The sequence below is a fragment of the Pinus tabuliformis genome, chromosome 5_2, assembly GCF_031772625.1.
Source record: "Pinus tabuliformis cultivar Carrire ecotype Pingquan chromosome 5_2, CPIR1, whole genome shotgun sequence".
Taxonomy (NCBI): domain Eukaryota; kingdom Viridiplantae; phylum Streptophyta; class Pinopsida; order Pinales; family Pinaceae; genus Pinus; species Pinus tabuliformis.
The window spans coordinates 610,049,448-610,073,044 of NC_142306.1; positions in this window are offsets into that span (position 1 = coordinate 610,049,448).

Here is a 23,597-nt window from a genome sequence, read left to right on the forward strand (position 1 = left end):
CAGAGAACCCCAGCTGCACAAGGCTAAACTGTTCAACGCAACCTCAACAGTGAGGATTTGACATTCAGCGCAGGTGGCCCTCATGGGACCTGCGTTGAAATGCAGACTGCCTTCACAGCAGTTGCGCTGAAAGAGAAACTCTCGTTTCTCTTGGGTTCCGGGTCATAAAATGCTCAAAAATCAACTGTTTCAGGCCAAATCAGAAACACAAGCAAGGTATAAACAGAGGGATGCTTTGAGAGGGTACTAAAGACTATCACAAGGATCATCAAATCATTTGGGGATCTATTGTTTAGACCATAGACAAGTCCAACAAATGGATCAAAGCAGCAACTTTCTACTTTGCATCCGGGAAAGATGCAGTTCGGTAGTTGCTGTCAAGTCTATGAAGTAAACAAATGACAGAAACACAAATGAAATGATTAAACAAAGTATCCCCAGCGGAGTCGCCAATTTTTTGTGGGGAAAAATGCCTATGCAGGACGATCCTATCCACCTAAGGTGTGATAGTGCCTTAGCAACAAACGAATACAGCTACACTGGTTTCTTCCTTTATGAAATGTGAAAGAGGGGAGATCGATAGGCTTACCGTTGTCTTCCGTTTGTCCCTCGATCTATATCCTCTTCCCTTCGGGTGTTCATAGCTACTTGCCTCCTCGCTTGCTCAAGAGAACAGCTACTTGATTCCCATGAGATCACAAGAGAACATCTACCTGTGACAAGAGAACAACTACTTGCGACAAGAGAAGAACACAACACAAAGGCATATATTCATATTCATAAATGATTCAGGATTAGAAGTAAATCAAATACACTAATGCAATCATACAAATACACCAGCATATAGGAGCAAACCAAGATAGCTTTATTGATAAGTAACAGGGTTCAGGAAGAGATACAACCCAGAGGGCTCCAACCCAGCATCTCCTTCCCAGCAGAATGGAATTCCTTCTTCAGCTCCCTTCAAAGCATTAAACACCCAATGTTTCCAGTCTCAAACCAACAACAATTCTTTGCAATAACAAAATTCCAGCCTTTTTATCTCATGGAGGAGAGATCTATATATAGTTATTTTGGAGAGAGGATGAGTCAGCTTGAGATCTGACTAGTGTCCTCTCCCTCTCTCAGTTCTTGAGTCCACTTGGAGGTTCTTGCTTCCACTTGGAGATTTGGAACCTCTTACTCATCACCAGTCGAATTCCTTGATGCAAGTGTCATTTTGGAAGCTTCCTGGGCATTGACACATTGAGGAATGAGCCTGCCACTTGTCCAATTACGCTCAGCGCAGGTAGCCTTTGTTGGAGTTGACATTCAACGCAGGTAGACAGTGGAGCAGTTGACATTCAACGCAGATGCTCAGTGGAGCAATTGACATGATCCAGAATTGGCTTGTTCTTGAGTGTTTTCAGGTGGAGAACTTCTGTGAATTGCCGTGGTTGGCTTGCCTTGTTCCTCTAGGGGTTGGAACAACATGTTTAGGGACTTTGGATCCCTTAGATTATGGACATTTCATGCTCGAGGCTGTAAGGCACAAAAATGTCTATAACATCTGGAGGAGAAGGATATCTAGATGCATATCGAGATGGGTGGTGACGGGAGGTATAGTGCTACAGGATTGGGAACGGTTAATTTTCAGAGGGAGCATGGAGTTCCGCTCACCTTGAGGGATGTTATGTATTTCCCTGGGTTGAAGAACAACTTAGTATCGATAGCCATGTTGGAGGACAGAGGCTATGATGTGGTCTTTAGAAAAGGAAAGTTGTTCCTTAGACACATAGCCACGGGTCAGGTAATGAAGATAGGGATTCAAGTTAAGAATATTTATAAGTTGGAGGTAGAGGATTGTGTTCCCTTGAGCACGAAATAAGAGAAGGTGTAGAGATAAGATGTTGGTGAGTTGTGGCACATACGATTGGGTCACTTGCATCATGGGGCTTTGAAAAACATGCAAAAGATCTCTACTGGTCTTCCCAAAGGTACTCTAGAGAAAGTTGATACATGCAAGGGGTGTACTTTGGGAAAATACACCAAGGCTTCCTTTCACGACAAAGACAGTCGAGCAGAGGCTATTCTAGAGTGATTCAATTTAGATGTGTGTGGACTATTCTCAACATCATCCATGACCAAACACAAGTATTATGTTATATTTGTTTATGAATTTTCTCGTAGATTCTGGATATTTTTCATGCAAAAGAAGGATCAAATATTCATAAAGTTTTGTGAATTTAAAGCATTGGTTGAGAAAGCGTCGAGTAAGAAGGTTAAATATTTGAGGAGTGATAACAGTGGTGAGTATGTCTCAAATGAGTTTAAGAACTTCTACGTGGAAGAAGGGATTAAATAGGAGTTGATGACACCCCATAACCCACAAAAGAATGGGGTGGCTGAGAGGAAGAACAGAAGCATTGTAGGGGTAGCATGGGCGATGTTGCATGATCAGGGCCTACCACTACACTTGTGGGTTGAGGCATGAAACAAAGCAGTCTATTTGCAGAATAGAAGCCCACATCAAATGCTTGGGATTAAGACACCAGAGGAGGCTTTCTCTGGTAAGAGGCTAGATCTTGGTCACTTCAGGATTTTTGGGTCATTGGTATATTTCCATGTGACCAAATATGCACAAAAGAAACTTTAGCTAATAGCAGAGTTGGGGATATGATCTGAAAATGAGATCTTAGATTAATATTAAGGTATTACAGACTCATGTGCAGTAATGCCTATATTACTTAGTGCAATGGATCGAAAAGATTGTGAATAATATACAATGAGAAGTTAGAGAAACATAATAGACAAACACACATCAACACAACAAATAATCAAGGAGTTCACCCAAAAATCTTGGGCTACGTCTCCTAGTCCAGCTTTCAGTGGTGACCTCTCCATTATGTCTTCAAGAGCAGAGTTTTTTCAAGTGTGAGCTCAAATCAAGTCTCAACACAACAGGAATAAACAACAGGGTTTTACTTGAATCCCTCAAGTCTTTTTGAGTACATATACTCTCCCTCTTGCTCTCTGTCTTCTGTTTTCTCTCTGTCTCAGCACTTCTTGCCCTGTCTCTCACACTGAGTGGCTTTTAAGCCTATCGGCGCTTGTCTGTTCGTTTTCCCTTTCAGCTCTCTGGCTCCTGGCCTCTATCTGTTCAAATCCCCTATGAGTGTTAAAAAATCATTGTGAACCACCTTCAGGTATGGTGGCCGCCTATTTTGCAATAGAAAGGAACACTAGCGCATTGAAATCGCAAAAATATCGTTTCTCTATTTACACAAATAAATACACAGAAAACGTTAAAAATACGCCTAAACGCCTCTTATTGGACTTCAAATAATATCGAATCCACCCTAAAAATCCATCAGGTCTGCCTTTATATCGCTATCGCAAGTCGCAAGTCGCAGGCCACAATTTTCCTTTATATTTGGGTTTATAATGGAAAACTCCAAAGACATAGGAAAACCTGACAAATGGCTTCATATCAAACTTCAAAATATATTTATTTTTATCAATAAACCCCATTGGGTCTAGCTATATCACATATTGCATATCCTCCGTATTTTCCGATCGTTGATTGCGTCGATCAACCTTATCAGCTATCGGCTTATTGCTATCACATGGTCGCTAGTCTCTTGACATCCACCCTTACATAGTTGCGATGTGATATTGCGATGCGATATATCGAAATCGCATATCGCCAAACCTTCGGGCCGCGAGTTCAGTCCTTCCCTGTGTGTATATTAGCGATTCAATAGCATGAGTAGACCTGGACCATTGATTTGTGTGCTTGATCAACGACCCTCATTTAATCGCACTGATCGCTATCACGATTTCCATAAGGCCACCTCTAATAGACTCCACATGTTACCTCTGATTGCAATATGCTGATTAGATTGGGATCGTTGATCGGCCAGATCCGATGGCTCCTGTGCAATGTTTCTTAAGCCTCCGATTAACTCTATTTTTGCCATTTCTCCATTTTTTCCCTGTGCGATAGTGTTTTCCGACATTTTTGAAGGTTTTTCCTTTTCGATAGTGTTTAAGTATATAAAGACTTGGAGGGTTTTAGGATCCATTTTGGATCATGCCTTCCCACTGAAAAGCTTTTGGACCACCAAAAGTTGGTTTTTAGGCATCAATCAAGTGAGGATATAGCTTCCTCACTTGCTCAATTTCTATCCATCGTGCACTGCTTGGTTTTGAACCTTTGATTCCGATTCTCAGGTACTCAACATCCCCTTTGCACATAGTTCTCACCTTCCTGTCCAGAACTGTGTCTTCCTGCAACTCATTGAGATATTCAGGCAACAGATTATCAATAGAAGGCAACTAACTTTGCTCTTCGGGATCTTCAATCAATGAAGGTTCATACAGTCTCAAGTTTTCTGCATTAACGATTGAATAGATATGCATATAAGTTGGCAACTCAAGGTGAAAAGCGTTTTCACCAATTTTCTCAAGTATCTTGAAAGGCCCATACCTAATTGGTTTTAGCTTCTTACCTTCACCTTGCATTCTATCTTTGATGATGTACAACCAGATTTAGTCACCAACTTGGAAACTATGCTCAATTTGATGCTTGTCATGCCTTTCCTTATACTTGGCTTGGCTTCTTTCCAGATGTTCCTGCACTGCCAAGTGAATTTCTTGGATATGTTCAATGAACTTGGTTGCTTTGTCCACATCATTATGTCCATCAACTGTTATGTCTTTACCAAAGACAAAATCCAAGGGAGACTTTGGTATAAAACCAAAACAAGTCTCAAAAGGAGATCTTTGAGTAGAAAAGTGCTTGGAACAGTTGTAAGCATGTTGCACATAACACAATTGATCATCCCAAAGTTTGGGATGCTTGCTGCAATAGCCTCTGAGAAATTGGATCACTGTCCTGTTGACCACCTCTGTTTTACCATCTGTTTGTGGAAGAAAGGTTGTGCTCTTCTTCAATCTGGTTTCCATCAAATCCCATAGACTTGACCAAAATTTCCCAACAAATCAGGAATCTCGATCAGATATAATAGAAGTGGGTAACCCAAAATGAACCCATACATGCTGAAAGAACAACTTTGCTATTTGTTCAGCTGTGACCTGCTTGTTACAAGGTATCAAAATACACATTTTGCTGAACCTATCCACAATAACATACAAATAATCATGACCTTTTCTAGGTTTTGGCAATCCCCCAACAAAGTCCATGGAAACAGTTTCCCAAGGATGAGAAGGAACTGGAAGTTGAGTGTACAAGCCTAATTTTCTATTACGGGGCTTTCTTGTAGCACACATAGTATGCCCTTTAATATATCTAGAAACTGTTTCATACATTCTTGGCCAATAACAAAACCTTTGCAACTGTGTAACTGTTTTACTTACACCAAAATGACCTGATATGAGAGAAGTATGTGCTTATTAGATTATGTTAACTCTTTCAGTTTGTGGAATGCATAACTTTCCCAAATGATATAAGAGTTGGTCCTTAACATAATAATCTGATTCTTCTACTTGCTTACCATGACTTAAAGTTGCATATACATCCTTAAAATCTACATCTTGAGCATATTGTTCAATGTAACTTTCATGCATTATTGAGTTATGCTTAAGTATAGTAGATTCATTTATGATTGGTCTTGATAGCATATCTATAACCTTATTGTGTATGCCCTTCTTATATCTGATGACAAGATGAAATTGCTGTAGGAAACCCATCCACCTATAATGTCTTGATTGCTGCAATTTAGTTTGTGAGTGCAAATATTGAAGTGGTTGATGATCGGTATGTATGATTGCTTCTTTGCCCATTAGGTAATGTTTCCACTTTTTCACACTCTCTACTAATGCATACAATTCTTTATCATATGTGGGATAATTAACTACTACAGAATTAAATGTCTCAGAATGATAGCATATGGGTTTACTGTGTTGCATCAACACTACTCCCATGGCATTGTCACTGGCATCTGTTTCAATCTCAAACAGACGTTGAAGATTTGGCAGTGCAAGTACGGGTGCTGTACTAATTTTTCCTTTAAGGTGTCTAAGGCTTTCTGATGTTTGCCTCCCCACTGAAACACCTTATTGAATCCTGTTAAAGCATGTAAGGGAGCTGCAATCAAAGAAAAGTTAGCAATAAAATTTCTCCAATATTGTGTTGCTCCTAGGAAACTCCTAACTTTTGTATCAGATTTGGGTTTAGGCCAGTTTATAATGACTTCGACCTTAGAGGGATCTATCTTCAATCTACCACCCCCTACAATATGACCCAAATAATTTAAAGATGTTTTGCAGAATTCACATTTTGACAACTTCACATAGAGATTTTCTCTTTTTAAAACATCTAAAGTATGCTTTACATGATTCAAATGGTCTTCCCATGTCTTAATGAAAACAGGAATGTCATCTAAATATACAATTACAAAATTATCAATAAAATGTCTGAGTACATCATTCATAACTCTCATGAAAGTGGCAGGAGCATTTTTTAAGACAAAAGGCATAACCAGCCATTCATACAGCCCTTGCTTTGTCTTGAAAGCAGTCTTCCATGCATCTTGCTCTGCAACTCTAACCTAATGATAGCCACTATGCAAGTCTAACTTGGAAAAGTAAACTGATTCTTTCAACTGATCTAATAGATCATCAATACGAGGAAGAGGATAACGATTCTTGATCATTATTTTATTTAGTGCTCTATAATCAATGCACAATCCTCCACGAACCATCTTTCTTTCTCACCAGTATGATTGGAGATCCACATGGTGATGTGCTTGGTCATATGAACCCTTTATCCAACAGCTCCTATACCTACTTCTTTATCTCTGCATTCTCTAAAGCAGATAACCTGTACATTCCAATGTTAGGTAATGGAGCATCTTGCTGCAAATTAATATCATGTAATATTTCCCTTTTGGGTGGCAGACCTTTAGGTTCTTGAAATAGGATATCATATTCTAAAACAACTTTAACTAAATCAGCTTTCTGTTTAGCATCACAACCTTCAAATACATTGGTTTTATTAGGGTTCTTTTCCTTTACAACCATTAGTAAAAATTGCTTGCATGAATTCACAATTCTTTTCATCTACCCTAAGTTTATGAGAGAATAGTTATTTTTGAGTTTATGAGCTCTTACAATATATTCTATTCCATCTTTAGTGAGTTGATACTTATTTTCAGTTCTATAGAAAATGGCTTTCCTATCATAAAAGTAAGGACTTCCAAAAACAATACCACATATATCCAAGGGAACTATATCTAATTCAACCTCATCTACAAATGTTGACCCAATAGCAAACCTAAGTATACATTGTCTTGTTACTTATAGCTTTGCTTTATCACATACCCAACCTAATGAATATGGCTTCTTGTGAGGTGTTGTTAGTAATCCCAAATTCTTTACAATTGTTTCAAAAATCAAGTTTACTTGTGATCCACTATCAAATAAAGTATCAATCTTTTGGTGCTTGGAAATGACTCTAATATGAAAAATCTCATGTCTTTTCCTCTCATTATTTTCATTATCAATAGATTGTGAAAAATTACTTGTGGATGCTTCAGAATTTTTACGTTTTATTCCTGTGGTTGTGACTGTTGTTTCATCACCAGAGTCTGACCCCAAGTCTTTCTGAATAGCAGCAACAATATTTTTCTTCTTATCATCGAACTTCTTAGGTTTCAACTCTGGATGCAAAGATCAGCAGTGTGCATCATCATGTCCATCCTTCTTGCAATGAGTGTAGGAAGGTTTGTCCTTCTGTACAACATTTTTCTTCCTCTCCTTCCATTTCAGCTTCTTCTTTTCCTTGTTCTTGCTTGGAGAGTGTTTAGATGATCCTGCAACCTCTGGGTTCACATTCTTGCCTCTAGCTTCTAGATGTGTAGCCTAAACTGATAGATCATCTAGGCTAGAGGGATTAAACATGAGAATGGTGTGCTTCAAATAGCTATGTAGACGACCTATATACTTCAACAAAGTTTCAGGTGAGTCTAGAGATATGCCTATATGTAATGCTCTTTTTCTAAATTCCTGGGTATAACTTTGTACACTTTGACCCTTTAATTGGCGAAGAGGTTGCCAACTCATCATTGCTTGCTGCATATAAGCTAGAGGATAGAATTGTTTTTTGATGGTAGAAACAAATTCATTCCAGGTAGAAATAATTTTACCATGTCTCTTCAGATCATATTGTGTCTTTCCTTCCCACCACACTAGGGAAATTCCTCCAAGTCGAAGGCTAGCCAGCTGAATCTTTCTCCTTTCTGAATGAATGTTCTGCACCCTACAATATACATAAATCTATCTTATCGAGTTATCTATCTTTTCTGCATTTAGTTCTCCATCATAAATTGCAAAATCAAATTTCACTTCTAATTTAATCAAAGAATTTTTCTTCTTTTTCTTATCAGGGCTAAGAGATGAGGATGATGAAGGTGATGGTGGAGGAGATGATGGAGGAGGCATTTCCCATTTCCCTTTTCCCTCTGGAGGGGCAACTAGAGAAGGTTCCTCTGCTCCTTTGTCTTGTTTGGGTTTTGAAGTGCTTTCACCTCCACCCTTCTTAAATTCTCAATACATCTCTTCCACCATGGCTCGCATGGCCATAAAACTATCCATGAACTAGGATTCGGATTCCAATGGAGCTTTTTTTTTCATTCTCCTCTGAGGATAGACTCTTCCAATCTCTGTATTAGCCTCAACAAGTTCTCCTTCTCGTAGTTTGAGCTTTGACCTGGTTAGTATTCAAAATCCAACACAAGCTTGTCTAACCTTAACAAAACCAAAACCAAAAGCTCTGATACCACTTAATCTGAAAATGAGATCTTAGATTAATATTAAGGTATTATAGACTTGTTTGTAGTAATTCCTATATTACTTAGTGCAATGGATCAAAAAGATTGCAAATAATATAGACAATGAGAAGTTAGAGAAACATAATAGACAAACACACATCAACACAACAAATAATCAAGGAGTTCACCCAAAACTCTTGGGCTACGTCTCCTAGTTCTGCTTTCAGTGGTGACCTCTCTATTATGTCTTCAAGAGCAGAGTTTTTACAAGTGTGAGCTCAAATTGAGTCTCAAAACAATAAGAATAAACAATAGGGTTTTACTTTAATCCCTCAAGTCTTTTTGAGTACACAGACTCTCCATCTCGCTCTTTGTCTTCTGTTTTCTGTCTGTCTCAGCACTACCTGCCTTGTCTCTCACACTGAGTGGCTTTTAAGCCTATCGTCACTTGTCTGTTTGTTTTCCCTTTTGACTGTCTAGCTCCTGGCCTTTATCCGTTCAAATCGCCTCTGAGCATTAAACAATCATTATGAAATGCCTTCAGGTATGGTAGCCACCTATTTTGCAACGGAAAGGACCACTGGCACATTGAAATCCCAAAAATATCGTTTCTCTGTTTACACAGAGAAATACACAGAAAATGCTAAAAAATCTGCCTAAATGCCTCTTATCGTACTTCAAATAATATCGAATCCACCCTAAAACTCCATCGGGTCCACCTTTATATCGCTATCGCAAGTCACAAGTTGCAAGCCGCAATTTTCCTTTGTATTTGGGTTTATAATGGAAAACCCAAAATACACAGGAAAACCTGACAAATGGCTTCATATCGGACTTCAAAATATATGTATTTTTATCCATAAACCCCATCGGGTCCGGCTATATCGCATATCGCATATCCTCCCTATTCTCCAATTGCTGATTGTGCCGATCGGCCTTATCGGCTATCGGTGCATCACTATCGCATGGTCGTTGGTCTCTTGGCATCACCCCTTACACAGTTGCGATGCGATATATCGCAATCGCATATCGCTGAACCTTTGGGCCACGGGTTAAGTCCTTCCTTGTGTGTATATTAGTGATGTGATAGCACAAGTAGATCTGGACCGTTGATTTGCACGCTTGATCAACGACCCTCATTTAATCGCACTAATCGCTATCACGATTTCCATAAGGCCGCCTTCGATAGACTTCCCCTGTTGCCTCTGATTGCGATATGTTGATTAGGTCTGGACCATTGATTGGCCAAATCTGATGGCTCTTGTGCAATGTTGCTTAAGCCACCGATTAACTCTGTTTTCGCCATTTCTCCATGGTTTTCCCATGCGATAGTGTTTTCATCCATTTGTGAAGGTTTTTCCTTTTCGATAGTGTTTAAGTATATAAAGACTTAGAGGGTTTTAGGATCCATTTTGGATCAGGATATTTGTTGGGTACACTAATACACCTCACAACAATCAGGTGTACTTTCCGACCAGCAGGATGGCAGTGGGTCGTAGGGATTTCAAGTTTTATGAGTAGAAGGACATCTGAGTTTCCCTTGAGAAGGAGCTACCACTACATGTGGCTGAGGAACTATTGGTTCCTACAATTGACGAGCCTCAAATTGATGTGGAACCACATGCAAAGGATCTGAGTGTGGAGACATTCACTCAGGTGGAGTCTTCCATAGATGGGAGAAAGCGCACTAAAGAGGCTGATAGGTTATTGCATGATGCACGGGAGAATGTGGGAGCACCCACATCTCAGCGTAGGAAGAGGAGGTTACCTGAGAGGTACACTAGATACATGGCTCTTATGAGTGGATGTGTTGTGACAGAGCCATCTTCCTTTGAGGAAGCAATGCAACATCCAGTTTGGGTTGATGCCATGGTGGAGGAGTATGACTCCATAGTTCGTAATAGTGTTTGGGATGTGGTCCTGAGACTGGAGGACAAGTCAGTGGTGAGCTCTTGATGGCTTTACAAGGTAGCTGGAGATGGTAGTGTGGACAAGCTTAAGGCTAGGTTTGTGGCCCGTGGCTTTTCACAAGTAGAGGAGATTGACTATGATGAGACCTTTGCTCATGTTGCAAGGTACTCATCGATCAGATCGATATTGGCACTATCAGTGTAGATGGGTTGGAAGATACATCAGATGGATGTAAAGACAACCTTCCTTAATGGCATGATTGAGGAAGAGGTGTACATAGGGAAAATTGAATGTTTTGAGACCTTTGATAGTGAGTTGCATGTGTGCTAGCTCAAGAGAGCATTGTATGGGATGAAGAAAGCACCTCATTCTTGATACATCAGGATCAATAGCTACTTCACCAGGTTGGGCTTCACCAAGAGTGAAGTAGATGCGAACCTATACCACATAGTGATGGAAGGTAAATTGTTGATCATAATTTTTTATGTTGATGATTCAACTCTGACAAGGGATGATCAGCTGATCAAGTCTTGAAAGGAGGATCTTGCAAGAGAGTTTAAGATGAAGGACATGGGGCTCATGCATTACTTTTTGGGCATGGAAGTATGGCAAGGTGATGGTGAATTGTTTGTGTCTCATGGAAAGTATGCCAACGAGAAACTCGGGAGATTTCACATGGAGAGCATCAAACCCATGGAGACTCCTCTAAAAAGTAACTGGAGGAAAGAGGATGCTACTTCAGGGGAAGTAGTGGAAGCTATTGTTTACATGTATCTTATTGGTCCACTAATGTACTTGGTGAAAACATGATCAGATATGTGCTATGCAGTTAACCATCTTAGTCAAGCGATGATTAGACCTACCAAGTTGTATTGGAAGGCAACAAGGCATGTGTTGATATAAATCATAGGCACTACTCAGTATGGATTATGGTAAATATAGACAGAGGGAGTGAAGCTTCAAGGCTTCACTGATGCAGATTAGGCAAGCAGTCCATCCAACAGGAAGAGTACATCAAGAGGGATCTTGAGCATTGGGTCAAGGGAAATTTCATGGTACAAAACAAAACAGAGATCAGTTGCACTCAGTTCGGCAGAGGCAGACTACATGGTAGCTAGTCAAGCTGCATGTGAGGCCATCTGGATGAGGAAGATCCTGGTTGGCTTGATTGGTAAATAGATGGATCCAACTGTGATTTACTATGATAATCAGATTTGTATCAAAATCTCTAAAAATCTAGTTTTTCATGATCGGTCCAAGCATATTGATATTCGATATCATCATCTCAGAGATTGTGTATTGAGGTGGATTATGTTGTTAGAGTAAATTCCCACAGAGAAGCAAGATGCTAACATTTTAACAAAGGAATTGTCAAGATTTAAATTCGAGTTTCACATAGACAGGATCAAGGTAGATGATAATCCCTTTCTTGTTGAGAGACAGTGTTGAGAAATGGAAACAAGAAATTCTAGTTTAATCTGTCCTTGAATTAAACTAAGCATTAATATCGAATTCTATTCTCATAGAAACTTGTAAATATTTAATTAAGTTTAATTATCTTAATTAGTTTAGGAATTTCAAGTTGGAAGTATTTTTGTAGTCATGTATATGTTATCCCTAAAATTTAGGGGTCTAGGATGAGTTTACTTGAGTTTTAATTAGATGACTTAGTTTCACTGAGTTATAGATAGTTAAACTAGTTCTAATTGTTTGTGGAACTAGTAGAGGATTAGTAGTGAGTTGGTGCACTAGTGCACACTTCTAGCTAATTGAATATTCTCTCATGAGAAAATCATGCATGTCAGTTCAGAGAAATGCCCAATTAAGACTAGAGTGAAGAGATAGTGTATTGTTAATTGTAGAATGATCTCAGTTGTACAGATCATGCATGCAATATGAAGTGGACCTAGATTTGGATTGCATATTTATGGAGGAAGGATTTCCAAATCAAATATGGGTTGATCCTCATAGGAATTGCATAAGGAAATAGGGGCTTGGTAGGAAGCATAATTAGCTAGGTGTTGGCTAGAGCGGGCTTGTGAGGCAGAGAGTTGATCATACTTGTGCAAGAATTTTTCTAGCGAGAAGAAGCTTTGTATTAGCACTCAAATTTATGATTAATGCAATAGATAGTCAGGGTTTTCAGCAGGGGATTTCCTTGAAGAATTTATTGTGTTATGTGACATTGATTATCGTCCTCTTGTTGATTATTGTTTTCATCGATCTATTGGTTTCCACTGTTTAAAGAGTAGAGTAGATTCTTGTCTTGTGTTTTAATACATTACATGAGTTGTGAATCTACAGGAAAATATACAGACTTGGTGATCTCATAATTGCATATTTTAGGAGTTCAAGCATTGGGATTGAGCTTAGATACTACACAATTTACAGTTGGGGCAAGGCTAGAGGGCTAAATTGCACAATTTTGGAGGCCAAGGTCTAGGCTTGAGCACTAAAACTTTGGAGTGTGTAGTGTTGGGAGGTAGAAACTATGCATTACATAGTGTCAAGAGGTAGGGTTGCAGCTTGAGGGTTGGAACTATGCAATGCACAGTTCAGGAGGTCCGGATGAGGATAAGTTGCTTGGTCGGAAAGTTTTTTCAGAATTTGACTAAGTGTGTGATCCATGAGGTTGATGTGAACAATGATGAAAATCGACTATAATCACACACTTAGAACACTTGAAGACACAACAAAATAGATCATCGATGGCACATGAACAACATACTTCCCTTAGTGTGACAACTTTGTGATGATCTACAACAAGTACAACACTAAAGATACACTTTGTGATGACTGTGATGACACTTGTGCGATAATACTTAAAACTTTGGGAATGAGTGCGAAGGATGTTTACATGGTAATATCAACTCATTTTCACAAAGATAACCCCTTGAAACCATCAAAAAAAGATTATATACTTTGTGAAATGCTTAAAATGTGAAAATATGACACTTTGTTATTCTTCCAAGAGGGACCAAAAAAGTTGGAGAAAATACATGGAATGGATTCCAATGTTTGCGACGAAAATATACAAGACCAAGGTATGATCTAAAATTTGTTGTGGGCCAAAATTTTGGAGGGTGTCATAGGAGAGACAACATGCGTGTTAGTGTCTGGATTCCCTTGTTGTTGATATTGAGGGTTGAGGTGGTTTAGTCTTGGGATAACCTTGCTTCTATTAAGGATTTATGCAGTTTAGTCTCAAGATACCCTTGTTGTTATTGAGGGTTGAGGTCGTTTACTCTTGGGATACCCTTGTTGCTGATATTGAAGGAGGAGGTGGTTTAGCATTCAGATTCCCTTGTTTCTTAAAGAGAAGGCATTGGATCCTTGCCAGGTTTGGAAATCGATTTAGTGTGTGTACAAAAGGGATAAAGAACAAAGACAAAAGAAAAAGAACCATTTGAAAGATAAGTATGAATATTTTATTTCAACTTTTAACTATACATGTGACCTATGATTATGATTTATGACGGTTGTATTTTGAGCTAATTGGATGTGATATGTCTATACATGATGATTTGATCAAAGAGACAGTTTGACTTGTTGTGGTAGGAAGTAAGCATAATTGCAAGTGTACCTTATTGACGGGCCACCAATGAGATATGATTTGAATTTATTTCGATTTATTTGAATCTAATGAAATTATGTGCTTGGTACAGGAAGTATGCAAAATTCTCAGGTTGGGTGGCTGAAACTGGATGCAAGCATTAGTAGCAGTAGCACAAGTGGCAAGGAATTGGAACATGCAACAATATTTTGGTAGAGAATTGAGCAGCAGGGCCATTATGGAACACTGGTACCTAATAGTGTCCATTAATTTTCAATGAACATGTTATCACTGATATGATGGCTTTGAGACAGGGATATGCTTTGGTTTTTATATCTTTTGATGCGAGGAAAAATTTCCAAGGGATGGATCACCCAGGAAAGGGGATGCTAGGGAACTTGGAAGGTGAGCGACTGCATGGAAGGGGGTGACTGAATTTCCCAAGGGACTGTGTAACAGAGAAGGGAAGGTCAGGGATGGATATTTTTTGTTCATTAGCATTTCCATATGGAATTAGATGCACATTGGGAGTGTGCCATGGAACAATGAGTCTGTAACTATTCACTGAGAGGACAAGTGGCACAGGATTGTAGCGCTAGATATTGGATGCGGATTTGACTTTGGTTGTGGATTATGGACTTCCTTTGAAGGAGGTGAATCCTAGTACTACTTTTGAGGTGGAGGTGTAAGCCTCTGGATTCCCTTGTTGATTGATATGGGCATCTTATCCTTTTATTTGTTTGCTAAGGAAATGTACATATGTATATATGTGTATACTATTGTAAATACTGTATGCAGATGAATTTATAAAGCTCCGTAGATAGTATGATTATTTGTTGGCTGTAGAAAATGTGTATGAGTATATTTTTGGTTGATATTGTAAATACCGTAATTATTTGTGTTATAAAACTTGAGTAAATTATATGTTTGTCATGTTTTCAGCAGTGGTCATTGTATATACTACATCTAGCTAAGTTATAAAGGTCCATGGGAAGTATGTTTTGGTTTAAAAAAATTTCTCGTTGTAGGTCTCATAAAACACCAAGGACGATGTTCCCCCAAGGGGGAGGGTTTAGTAAAAAGCCAAGGTTAAAATTTCATGTAATAAAGTTAATAATGGCTAAATAAGACCAAGGTCACGGGACACGTATTCCAAGTTGAATGTTGAGAAAAACATCTTAGTGGTTGTTCATTTTGTTTATTATAGCTAATGGGATATTGGAAAAGGCATTGACAAAGCCTTCGAAAATGAAAAAAGGCATTATTGGCATTTTATTTATGAAAATAAAGGAAAACAAGAGAAAAGGGAGGTGAAAGCTCACAGGTTGCATGTGAGGAGGAAATTGAAGGAAAATTAAGGAAAATGAAGAAAAATAGAGGCCTCAATAATAAAAATGCTTTTGAGTATCATTTCATAGCCTCTTTTTAGTTTAGTTTTGGAATTAGTCTGACAAAGGTGAAGAGCACAAATAGGATAAGGAAAGAAAGCAAGCAAATGGAGTGCAAGGAAAGCAAAGGAAAGAAAGGATCAAGCAAGGAAAGGTTGGATCAAGCAGCGTTACTGGGAATACTTGCAGGTAACAGGTTGCATGTATTATTTCCTAGATGGTTTTTGCATGCATGGTATATGAATGTGTGTATTTGGTTTCCTTGTTGTGAATGGGATGTGTTTTGATGAGTTTCAAAAATGGTTTTTAGTCTTGTCCTTCCATTTCTTGATAGCCATGGTGTGATGGGATTATTTCTTGGTTGAACTTTGGATTGCTAGAAGGTTTTGGATTCAGGTGAGGTGGTCTTAGTAAAATCCCAAGGATTTCCAGTGGAGATGGTTTTCTATGGGAATCCCTCAACACGTGGGTGTAGACAGGGGGATTCCTCAAGGGATGGTGAAGGAATTCTAAGGCATCCAAGCTCGGTTTGGTTTTGTGATCTTAGGACCGCTTTGGGTGAGATCATGGCATGGTTAGGGTGGAGGTGGTTTAGCCTCTAGATTCCCTTAGTTGTTTATGGATTGGTTTATCCCATGAGATCCCACATTCATGCTTGGAATATGGATCAGGGTGATTGGCTGAAAGAAAGATTTGGTTCAACCAATCTATGTTCTGGTGGTAAATGAAAGTCCCTGACTTGGTTGATTTTGCATATGGTTAATAAAATCTAAGTTCCTCTTGTTTTTTATGAACAATTATACTTGTTATTATGTGGCTTTATTGGTTTTTCTATCATTGCTACCTATCTAGTTATATGTTGGTTATAAGCATGGTTTTATGATAGATTTAAGTATGCCTCTTATCACATTTTAAATAATAAATTTCCAGTTAATGAATGCATGAACTAAATGGAATTATGGTAACTATTTTGAGAAGGAATTGGACCTTCTTGTTAACACTCAAATAAGCTTAAGATCCCTATGTTCATATATGCATTCATGACCTGTAGGTTGCATGTTTATAATGTGTTTGACGAAATGCCTATCATTGTTGGGAGGGGTTACCTCAAGTACTTGTTCAAGTTTTTGGTTTAAAAGCTTTATTTCTATGTTATTCATCATTTATGGAATTTTAGTGATGTTGGTGTATTGGGGCCTAACCCAGGTTCAGAAGTGAGTTAGCTAAACAAATCCTGAAACTACTGGCCCTTTTGGAAATAGTCCACGAAGCGGAGACTGAGGTCTCACCCGAGGTAGTATGGGAGGGTGCTGGAACCAGGTTTCCACACCCTAGGAATGTCTTGATGAGGTCTGGAAAGTGCGCAAACCGATCCGGTGTGCTAGGGTAGCTCCGTGCAGCTGTCTGACCTTTGCGTAGCTTTGTAAAGAGTGTGAAGGGTTGTTGTCTTAGATCTTTTACCCTTACTATGTTATTATTATAGATTTGATTTAATTTTGTGGGCCCAGTAGTCTTATTAATCATTCAACATTCATAACAAGTGCGTGCAACTAGAAACTGTAAAGAGATGCATAAGAACATGACAGAAGCATAAACACACAGATCTACGAGCAGATATAATACTTTTAGAATCAACTTATCTTTTATTAAACTTTTTGTTCTGTTACAACCTCAACTCTACCCTGCGCACTCAGCTGCAGGGGTCCACGCACATAGCTGCGGACTCTATTAGGCCTCTACGCACTCAGTTGTAGAGCCTCTTTCTACTACTACCACCCAAGACTTAGACTTACAGACTCAGAGTGAATATCACACTCAAAAACCCATATTACTTGAGATCAATCCTTTTCCAAGAACTTCCTTCTACCCTTAGAGCCTCGCTCTATTTATACATTCCCATGGTCCACGGAACATGGTTAGGCTGACACATTCTATATTAAATTACAATATTTTAGGGCAGACAACCCTAGACTCTCGCGCTCTGCACCTGCATTTCGCGGGGTCTTACATTAATTTTGACCAAAATTCAGGCTATAAGCCCCAAAAATATGCTATGGGGGGATCCGATACCCAACAGGCCCCCAACACAATCATCGTGACTCGTGCAGAGTCACTCGGCTAGTGTGGCGATCTTTGCTCAAAGTCCATCCAGCAACTTTTTCACTTCGCGAACATCTCCCACACATTCCTCTGCTGTCTACTGAATCAATTATGCACGACTCTCTGATGTATCATTGTTAGAGGCACCCTCTTGCCTTTGTCCATATGTGTCCTGCATCTAGGCCAACTTCCCCTCGATCGTGGCAGTGACTGTGAATGCTTCCTCGAGCCAAGGCTGGATGTGTGCTTTAAGCCCTACTTCTTTCTTGTGTTCGACGTCCACCTGTTCTTTCAGAGCCTGGGCCTCCCTCATCTTGGCCAATCGATGAGTAAGGGCGACCGTTTGTGTGGTCCCCTGGACATTGTCATAGGCCTGCTGCAATTCTCATGCTTCTGTTTCTAACTGTTGTAGCATTGGGTCCTCCTGCAGTGAAGTGAGCGTGAAGAGGGACTAGTCCAACAATCCCATACAGTCCTATACAATGTGCTCTATCTCTTTCAACCTCGATTGAATGGTGAAGTGGCACTTCTCTCTGACTTCCGGGGGAGTAGGGGGCTGCATCTTCAGTCGTAGCTCCGCGATTTGTAAGTTCAGCTCCAACTAAACCTTTGTGGCCTCCTCCTAGGTCCTGCAGACTCTAGCTACCAGTTGGTGAATCTTTTCTGTGGTGGGGAGTGCTGCCAGCATGGCCAACTCCAGAATTCTACTATAGGCCTCCTCCACTGCCTGTTCTAATACCTAGTTTTGGGCGACCAGGTTGTCGCGCTGCAGGCTGAGCTATTCTAAATTTACCTTCTACTTGCTCAAGACTTAGAAAACGCAGCCCTCCCTGGCGCAAAGTTCAATAGTTACCCCATTCTACAGCTGGTATAGGGTTTCTCTAGGAAGGTCAGCCAAATTCAACCCCCAGCCGCTCATGTCACCTTCAGCTTCTGCTAAGAAGATGCCTGCTGGTAACACCAAAGGGTCATTGTGTGGGCACACAACATCTACTCAACTTCAGCTACACCTTCTGCAAGGTGCAGTGTCATCACTCCTGGGGGTCGCACCTGTAATGCCTACAACTGTGCTCTGAGCACTGCCAACACAGTTGTCTAATCTGTCATCAACTCTTCCAGAGCATCCTTAGTGACATCGCGAACTGGTTCGCTACTGTCAACAAGGTCTCCCTCCACGGTCTTTGTTGTCTTTGTCTTTTTGTGTGCGGTTGGCCTCTCCTAGACACACAGCCTCTTGAGTTGGGTCGATTTTGTTGTAAGGTCCGGGCGTTCTTGTGTCTCAACCTCCCCCTGTATGTCCTGCTCCGTGGACATTTCCTGACGTTCCTCGGTCTCTTTGTCAGGTGCGGTTGTGGTTTGTGTCACCTGCTCTATTGTTGCTACCTTAGCCGCCTTCCACTACATGGCTACTTCCTGTTCCTGACGCTTTCTCTCCGACAGCTTTGCGATCCGCAGCTTGGTCTCCCTCTTCTTCTACTGTGTTGTGATTTTTTCCAGTTCTGCCAAGTCTGGGGCTTGCCACTCCGAAGACCATGATGCCATCACTTCGAAGATTTCATCATCTGTGGCAATGAATGACAGCTTTACCCATTGCTATAGGATAAAATGCACGGTGTATGGAGAATGAAGATACCCTCAAAGGTCTTCCCAGGACCTTTGGTAGACTGTAAGATTATCTACAACTGTCACAAAGTTACATGCATGTTCATAAACAATAACTAACTATAAAAGTAGGATAAATAGATTACCTCAAGCCTCCGTGTAGATTTGTTGGAGAGCGCAATGCAGCTAGGTGGAAGTCTCCTGAGCCAGCTCCAAATCAAGTGCTGCACATATAAGAGACAAGCATAATCATAGCATACAACTCTAAGAACTAATACATGAATACATAAAAGAACATCTAGTTACACATAACTAAGCTACTCATGCTAAAAGGTATTGGACAAACAACTGAATGAATGATAGTACCAACACCACGGAGTAGACAGTACAATTGCAGTTCTATATTAATGTTGGAAGAGTGATTACCACCATCTGTTGCATCAGCCTTCCCTTACCCCTCCAGCTTCTCTCTCTCTCTCTCTCTTCTTACCAACTTCTTATGATTTGAGACAATGCTCAACAATCAAGTATGCTATCCTTTCAAATGCTCTAACCCCTATCACCATAGCCCTAGCTTTGCTTATGTGGCAATTGAGTTAGGCTTGCCAAGTTCCTTCTTGAGTTCCCTAGGGTAAAATCAATGGAGTTGCCATGCTTTTCAGCTCTTTCCCATTTGCCTCCTTCATTAGGATTAGAAATCCTCCAAATAGGTTGAATTTGGATGTTTCCTTGCTTTTCTTGAGTGTTTTTAGGAACAAATATCTATATATTTATGAGTCAAACTCGTTCCTTTGACCCTTAGAACTTCACTAGGATCCATTAATGTTGCTCCCGAACTAACAACTTGAGGTAGTTGGGTCACTAATGCACCCTTAGGCTTGAAGAGAAGCTTTATAAAGTAGGTTGTTAGTGCATAGCCAACATTAGTGTGGAAACAAGGCATGTGATCTTGGTCTTTGCTTCAGCTATCATGTCTTTCCCCTCTAAGCTAATGAGGGGGTGTTATAGACATTTTTGTGCCTTACAGCTATAAGCATGAAATGTCCATAATTCAAGGGATCCAAAGTCCCTAAAGATGTTGTTACAGCTCCTAAAGGAACAAGGTCAACCAATGATAGCTTCTCCCAGAAGTTCTCCACCAAAAACCACTCAGAAACAGTCAATTCAGGATCAATTCAGAGGCTCCACTAGCTGCCTGCGTTGAAATGCAAAGTCTACACTGGCTAGGTGCACTGCAACGCAGGTAGAAGCACTACCAGGGTGCGCTGAGCGGGAAATGACAAATGGCAAGCTCATTCAACGAGGTGGAAAGACCCTGGAAGCTTCCAGAATCTTCTCCAATGACACTTGCCTCAATGAATTCGACTAGTGATGAGTAAGAGGTTCTCAACCTCCAAGTGGAAGCAAGAACTGACAGAGAGAAGCCACAAGTCAAAGCATAAGCTGACTCATCCTCTCTGCTTACATCTATATATGGATCTCTCACCCAGAGGTTCAGGAGGCTGGAATTTTGTACTTTGCAGAGAATTGTTGTTGGTTTGAGATTGAGATTAGTACATTGGGTGATTTATGCTTTGTTGGACGAGAGGAAGGGATTCCTTTGCTGGGAGGTAGATGCTGGATCGGAACTCACTTGGTTGTATCTCCTCTTGGACTTTATTATCATATCAATAAACTATTTGAGTTTCTCCTACATGCTGTGTACCAATGATGTTTTGTTATGCTTACATGTTTAGCTTAATCTGATCTTGATCTTTTTATGAATGTATATCTGTATCTTCGTGTAGTTTCTCTCTCTTGTGATCTTGCAGGAATTCGGTGAAGCTGGGCCAGTGAAGGAGCAAGAAGCTGGGAGCTACTGAAGAGAGGAGTGATTGGATCGACAAACTAGCGAAAGACACAGGTTAGTTAGATCCTTCTTCCTCATTTACATTTCATAAAGAAGAATACTCAATTAGTTTACTTCGTTTGTTGCTAAGGCACTATCACCTCTTAGAGTGGGATAGGGGCATTCCGAATTGGATACTTTTCCCAACAACAAATTGGCGACTCCACTGGGGAGAGTATCTTGTTAGTCAATTTATGTTTCTATTGTTGTTCTTCTCATAAACTCAGGAGTGCTGAATCGAAATGCATTTGCCATTTTCAAGTGCAAAGTATAGATCTGCCACTCTAGTCCACTCACTGGGCCTGCTTTTATGATCTGAACATCTAATCCAAAAGTGCTCTAACATCCCTTTGTGATAGATCTTAGTCCTCCTTTAAATCATCCTCCTAATTGTACCTAATTGATAGCTTTGATCCGGCCAAAAACTGTAGATTTAACTGTAAACCGTAACCCAGAACCCAGAAACAACTCTCGTTTCTGCTTCAGCGCAGACTCTGTGAAGAGGTTCTGCATTTCAACGCAGGTCCCGTGAAGGATACCTGCGCTGAAGTTCAGTTTCTCTGTGCTGAGGGTGCGCTGATCAGCCTTTGCCTTGTGCAGCTGTGGTTCCCTGCTTCCTTTTGCCCAATTTTATCTCTGTTTTTTGCAGCCTGTTATCAGTCAGTGTACCTATCTGAAACCCCTTTTCTTTGCCTCAATTCCGCCTCGGTTGTATAAAGAAACTGTATTTGTTCTTTGTGTATTTGTTACATCATTTGCAGTTTCCCATTACAAAAGTAAACTAGTCATACTGTCGCCCTTAGATCTAAACCTATCATAAGTGTCGTTTTGGTCTTAGGAGTGAGTTTGTTTGCTGTTCACAGTTGATTCAGCTTTTACTTTTGTCGTTTGGTTTGAATTTATGCATTTCTAGTTTCGAAACAAGTAAATCATAAAGTGTCGTAATTATCTTTTTGATTTTGAAAAAGGAACTTGTTTATGTTTTCACTTGAAATCGAATTCAAATTTGTACAACAGCTTTCTTTTTAGGCATCAATATTAAGAAAGCCAAAACAAATACATGCATGTGTGCAGTTGCATTTTGATAGTTTGTATGTTGATTTAGGAAAAGTGCATTACAGTGTGCTCTATGCTCTTTGAGAAAAGATTGTGTCTTTCTTTTCCCCTTGTAGCTAGGATTTTCATTGTTGAAAAGATATAAAAGCTTGCTTATCATCTTTAGACTGCATTTAGGAATTGTATCATACATCTCGTGGTGATCCAAAAAGGAAAACTTCTAAGAAAGATCAACCTAAAATAAATTGAATGAACTTAACAATGCTTTGTAACTTAACGCACAACATAGAGGTCTAGGCTAGAGATGTGTTCCGGCGTCGTAAAACCTGGTGACTGTCGATCTCGCTGATGGTTGGGTGATTCCTCCTGAGAGACGATAGCGCCAGTACGGATTGTGCTACCACGTACCGTTGAGTATATATTGGGAGACCCCTATAGGAATAAAACCTTTATCCATAGGAAGCCGTGTCGGCTGCCCTACTGATCGCAATGCACTGAACACAGCATTCGGGAAGATTGATCGCCCGTACCTTAAAAAGTATTCTGCGGTTTTGCGAAAAGTTTGGCACACCCTCTACCTAGAACTCCAGAGCAGTTCCTTTTGGCCTTTTTCAGACTCTATAACAGAAAAATTCCATCCGAGCATTTGTCACTTCGGGCTCGTTAAAACATCGAAGGAGACTAGAGTCATCTTTAGCTTTTTCTCGACTCTTTAAAATTGAAAAAGCAAGTTGTGTCTAAGTGTCGTTAAAATTTATTTTAAACGGAACAATCACCCCTTTTTTCCTGCGTTGATCTTTAGGTTGAGAAAATGGAACCCACCAACCAAGGAATTCCCCTTGGTGGAAATCCTAGTCCCTTCTCCTCTTGGGGAGATGTTGGTGCGCCCCATATGGCCACATTGTCGCTTCCAGGACTGACAATTGGCTTGCCGGTCTGGCTCTTCTCAACCAATGTCGTTCAGAACACCACTATTCCTGAACAGTCAAATCAACAGTTAGACCAGTCCAGAGTTGCCCACCAGCCTTCTACTTCCTCTAATTCTTTCTCTCCTCCTTCCTCTTCGCTTGACGGAACTGGTAAAACAAAAAACCAAGTTCCTAAGGAGAAGAAGGAAAAGAAAAAGAAAGAGAAGAAGAAGAAGGAGCCAAAAGCGACTGGGGGAAAACAAGTGTCGTCTGACAAAAATCCACACACAGCACTGACTAGGCCTAAATCACCATGTGTCATATGCAAGGGAGACCACTTCCACAGAGATTGTCCCTGTATCCCTCGGATACTAAGGGACTAGTCTCCCCGTTTGCACAATCCGGTGGCATCAACCTCTG